Below are 6,000 nucleotides of genomic sequence, written 5' to 3' on the forward strand. Positions count from 1 at the left end.
GTAATGGATTTTCCCTCGAACACAGTCACTGCTAAGAAGACATTCTGGTTTCCAGGGCCTCACACTGTGCACGCAGGAGTCATTTCAGTTTTGCACGCACAGCTCTCTAGCTGCTCTCCCTTTGTTTCCAAAGAGCGCGTGCTCTGCCGCAGACATGTGCCCTCACATATTCCTACAGGAAATCTACTTTCACGCCCAGGAGGAAGAAAGTCTAGCACGTTTTCTGCAAATAAGCATGTTCCTTGGGGAAGTGTGCTTGCAGACGAGCAAGGAGGACAGTACAGCTGTAAACATTCTGCATGGAGATAATCAGTGCCCCAGCAGGAGCACCTTCCCCGCACAGCTGTACAATTCCCTTTGCTCTCTAGAAGGCACTGCACCCTACGTGCAGTTTCCAAGCTACATTTAACACAATTGCCCATCAGCACTTAGGAAGCAGTTACCACAGAAACCCAGCAGAGACCAATTAGTCACATGATTAAATTAATTAAAATAACCCAGGGTATCTGCCATCTTGCTTCTTTCTGCTACGCATAGCACATGACCCAGGCAGAGCTGTAATTGGGTAGCATTATTGTGCCTTTTAATCCTAGAATCATCTTCATATTGTACTGGAGGTGGTCTTTGATTTTTCCTTTTCCACGGATCTACTTAAATCCCTTCCCAGAGATCTGTGTTATTCCCTTGCTGCAGAGATGCATTATTCCTTTTCTGGAGATCTGTGTTATTGCACATACAAAAAATTCTCCAGCCCCTTCAATAAGCCAAGTAGTATCAAATTTACAAAACATCAGATTTAACAACAGCAAGATTTGTTATGTTTGGGATAAGAGGATTTGGAAACATTTTCAATTGCACAGCTAAGACTTTTGGAGGTCTTTAATGACAGCTCTAACAATACTTGCCAGAGAGAGCTCTGTAATATGTATTAGCACTTGACCTGAGAATTGTAAAGCACTAAGAAAAGACTGTATGTTGTGTCTTCATTTCACAAGTAATACTGTTATTGCAGTGGGGTGCATTTAAGTGGAACAAGCTGTCTGCCTTGTAATACTGCTTCCTGGGAAAGGCAGGCAGTTTGGTTTCCTTGCTCATTTTTAAAAGCTAGAAATGCACAGTCATATTCTAACTTAGTAAATCAGTGCTTTGTCCTTGGTCCTTTGGCTGCCCTGATAATGGCATTCCCCAAATATCTGTGTCAACTAGGGTTTTCTTCTGTTATATCAGTGTCATACTTCTGCATGCACACAAATCATCTCTACCTGAAATGGCATAAAACACAGAACATTGCAATTTCCATCTCATCAGAAATTTGTCGGTGGCTGCTCCGGAGTTACCTTGATCCATGGCACCAAAAGAAAAGAAAAATTAATACTATTTCTGGCCCCAGAGAAGAGAGCAGCTTGCCACTCCAAAGCAGATTCCATACAAACAGACTTGACAAAATAGCATGCATAAATTACATGGCTCTGATGCATTAATTTGTGCTTAACAGAGCAAGTGGCAACAACACTACATCTACAATGGATGGGTATAAGATGGAAGAAATGAAGTCTGTGGGTTAATGTATAAATAATCAACTGTTATGGAATTTGCAAATATTATGGAAGAAAACTAGCAGGTTTTGCCTGTGCTGTATTGCTAAAGTGCTGTGCACAAACACATTTGCTAGGCTTAACTGGCTCTGAGTAGCTCGTCAGGAAGGATGTACATGTTTGGCAGTGCTGAGGCACAGATGCTCCAATATGAGATAGGGTCTAGTTGTGAAATGAGGTCTCTGTCTACCAGAGTAATGTCAGTGGCAAAAGTGAGGCTCCACTAAGTCTCCTGAGGTGAAGGAAGCTTTGTGCCAGGTGTAATGTGGGGCTGTGATTTTATAGAGATTATTCCCAACTCACCAACGTCCCCTGCATCCAGGTCACGTGCACACACACAAATTACCAGCCATAAATGAAACCAGTGCTCTGTGTTTCCATTTTTCTCATGTTTTACTTGTAAATTGTCATGGGCTGCTGCAGCATATAGAATACCTGATGAAAAATTGACTCTCGTACTATGTTTGATCTTTCTGGTTTTTGCAATAAGTGACAACAGGAACCCTGAGAAAGAAATTCTCCATGGGATCACCCTGTTGTAGAAAATGGTTGAATTATGTTTCTGTAAAACTGAAGTTAACTGATGGAAAAGCTGGTTGGAAGATTGTAGTTGCAGCAGCCATGTGCTCTTGTTTCCAGAATTAAAAATATGTCCCATGAATAAGCTCATGGAAAGAATCATGATAAGAAAGATTTCTGTTTCGAATTTAAAGTACTTCATCAGCACACCTGCCCATGAAGTTCTCAAAGCTTTTCTTCCTCTATAACGCAGAAGTAGAAGCTTCTTTTTTTTTCAGACTAGAGCAATGAAAAGTTTTGACTGCAGTTTCTTTTCATGCTACGTAAAATACATGTGTCTGAAAGCAAAGAACAGGCTTCTCTCTAACGAGTGACAGCAAAGGCTGAGGTGGCTGTTTTGGAGGAAGGAAGGGGTTTGCTTTGATGTGCAGGAGCTCTGTGTACCTTATACAATTTTCTTGGTACAATTTCTGGCTTTTCCCAGGGAGCAGACAGGGCCTCTTATCCAAATGTTATGGAGGAGTGAGGAGTGATGGAAATATGGGTCCCTCTTCCAGTTGTCCTTGGAGTGGTGTTGGTAAATGAGAGAGCAGGGACTGAAGTGGGTCAGTACATATCTCCATGCAATATCTGCATTTGGGAGAGATGTGCTGAGCTCTTCCCAAAGCAGGAGACAGAGCAATTCATAGGGACAATTCTGAGGTATGGTCACTGAGTTGCTGCTGGAATGGTCTCTCCAGGAGCAGACAGATTAGAGGTAGGGATTATAGAAAAAGAGAAGTACTGGGGAATAAAGAACATAATGTTTTGATTGTGGAGATATCAGGCAGGATCAGCAGGATTCCAGGCTTCCTTTGTGAAAAGGTGAATAAATTATATTTTATATATAAAAGGAAACTTGATGAAGTGCAAGCAATTTTGCAATAACTATTGTGAATGAATGTTCCAAATGCACAGTGAATTGCATACCAGAATAAATGAGAGCAAGTCAAGGTAGGAAAAGAATTTTGGGGGAATATTTTCTGCTTACCACAGTAGCCAAAACAACAAATAAAGAGCCATATCATAGCAATTTGATTTTCCTAGATGTTGTGAACAACTCATCTTTCAGGAACCATGGTGGGGCTTACAGCTAGACACCCATGTCTGTGAAAGTCAGGTCATCCTTAGCCTGTTTGAAGGCAGGCTGAAGCCAGTAGGAAGCTTGAGCTGAGTGGCAGTAAGTGATAAGCATTTGGCTTACATGATTTTAAACAGGGGGAATGGATAAAGCATGTACTCCTAAATCATTTATGTCTGATTTTATTTTTGTGTGGTAGAGGACACATAAGGTAGTCTTCAGGCCTAAGGAAATAGTCTGATGCATTGCATGAGAAGGAGTGCCAGTGAAAGAGAAATGCAGTGCCCTCTGAGAGTCAGGGAGAAGGTAATGTAGGTGATTGGGGGATAATTTGGGGGGATTCCTTTTTGCTGCTAGTTCAGAAAGAGCTGGCAAACCCACAGCAGTTCAATATCCAGGATTTATCTATTCCTCATCTCTCCACTCATTTATATTCCTAAAATGGCTCTGACATAGAACTACTTAGGGCAGAAGTAACCTCCTGGAGGTCATCTAGGCATTTGCCTACATTGCAAGAGGGTTTGTTTAATTTAATCCTGGTCTATCCTCATGGCATGACCAGACAAAAGCATAGAAAAATTAGTCTGAGAGACTGTAAGGAGGTACTTTTTCTTTTGATGTTTTTCAATAGGTTTCCTCAACTCCTTGAAGTCCAGAAAGTTTGATAGAATAAGTAGAAGTTCACAAACTTTCCCAGCTCATGTATAGTATTAACTGTGTAGGCTGTGGGGTTGAATTGTGGTCATTCTAGTCACTTTGTCTTGAGTGATTTCAGTAGATCAAGTGGAACAGCTGTATTCACAAGTGGACCATTGCTTTAAGCGTGGGCCTGTTAGTATGAAGGTTGCTGCTGGTCTTCTGGATTAGAAACAGCATAAAATTTTGGATAAATGTCAGGCGAGAACAATAACTAAAAGCTGGGGACATGTTTCCTAGTCAGCTGGGATAAAGGAAGGTCCAGGTGATTCCAGTTTAGACAGATACAGCTTGTTCTGAGGCCATTTGGATGGGACCCAGTATCCAAAGCCATATCCTCTATGGCTTGTATTATCATTTAGGCTTTATGTAAACTGGAGGAGTCGTCATTCTGCTCTTGTCTGTTTCTCAAAAATTCCTTTGTCTGAAGGCTCAGCACTTTTTACTTTTCTCAGCAGCATTTCCATTAGTTTTGATTCCCTTTGCCTGTCCTTCTCTCCCTCCTGCCACTAGTTTCTGCTTGCTCCCCTGTCTGTTGTACCTGCTCTCTGTATGTGCCTGCATGGGTTCTGGCACTTTCTATGTGCCACTGACACTGTGAACGCCACAAGAAATCACAGGAAAACTGTTTCTAAATTCCATATAACTAAGAAGCACTACAATGTCTTTTAACATATTTATACACATTCCTGGTGCTAGGAAGTTATAGTGACTGTGTCCCTGTTATTGCCCTGGCATTGCCAGTAGATTCATAAAACGATGGCAGAGCAACATGGCTCTGCCTCAGGAGCTCACTTCCACTGCAGGTGGCAAGGGGCAAATGCCAAATAGGTAATGCTTTTATTTATGTGCTTTCAACAGATTCTTAGTAGCTTTTCCCTGCATTTCCATAGCAAACATCTGGTCCCTGTGAGAAGCAAAGAGTGACTCCAGGGAAAATTTTAGTTTATGGATGTGGTCTGTGGATTTCCATGCCCCTTTTGCTCTCCAGCTGTCCCTTCTGCTTCCCTCTGAGCCTGTGCACCATCCCTTTCCTTTCCACAGCTCCCTGAAGTCTAAAATCTAAACCCTGGCCCCTCTGAAAGTCAAAGGAAGAAGTCAGTTGGTTGCAGAAGGGCAGGATTTGAGCCCAGCCACTCTCACTGAGCAGATCCCTGTCCCGTGTTGTGGATGTGTGTGTGGCTCTGTGGGGACGAGGCAGTGGCACAGCAGGCTCAGTCAAGGGAGAGCCAGAGGAGAGGCTGAGGACACTAAACCAAGACGTGTCAATGTTATTATCTCTAGCCTCTCTGAGCTGCTTACAACACTGCATGCTCCTCTGTCAATTCCACTCAGATTAAAAACCATGGTGAAATGTTCCTTCTTGTGCTTCTGAATGGGAAATCAGAGATAACTTAGATACCTAATATGTATCTGAAAAGATAAGTAGGGGTTTTTTCCCTTCCTTTGAAGAGTGTTGCAAAAAGAAACTGTTGTCATGAACTATCTATAAGATGATTCCTTTCTCCAGAGAGTTTATTACCCTTCATCTTTCATTACCCTAGGATATTTACAGGTAGTATATTCATTACCTTGAACATTCCTGCATGCTTGTACGAGCACACAGTGTACAGATGCTTTGGAGACTGGCTCCTTAGTGCCCAAAGACAGGATATTCTCATTTACTGTTTTCATTTCACTGCACCAAACTGTGGAGCTGCAGCATAAGCAGCTTCGGACTTATTTACTCAGCCTGAGAGACTCAGCGACAAGCAATACAGAGAGTTTTGACTGGTCACATTACGTGTCATGTTAGAGAGCCTTTTGTCTCCATTCAAGCTTTCTGAAACAAGACAAATTATGATATTTTCCTGTTAATTTCTGTTAATTTCTTTCCTTAATGAGTTTCATTAAAATCAAAGCTTCCGGAAGACTGAGCCATGACAGCTGTCTAAAGACTGTTTCACTTGCTATGGGCTGTTTGGGCTGAATAATTATTTCAGCTTTGTGAGGATTATTTCTTTAAATAAGAACAATGGTGCTCTGTTTGGGAAGGGAAACAAATGCTTGGAGTGGTGCAGCATAATTTTG

This window comes from Acanthisitta chloris, unplaced genomic scaffold, assembly GCF_000695815.1.
Source record: "Acanthisitta chloris isolate BGI_N310 unplaced genomic scaffold, ASM69581v1 scaffold13496, whole genome shotgun sequence".
NCBI lineage: Eukaryota > Metazoa > Chordata > Aves > Passeriformes > Acanthisittidae > Acanthisitta > Acanthisitta chloris.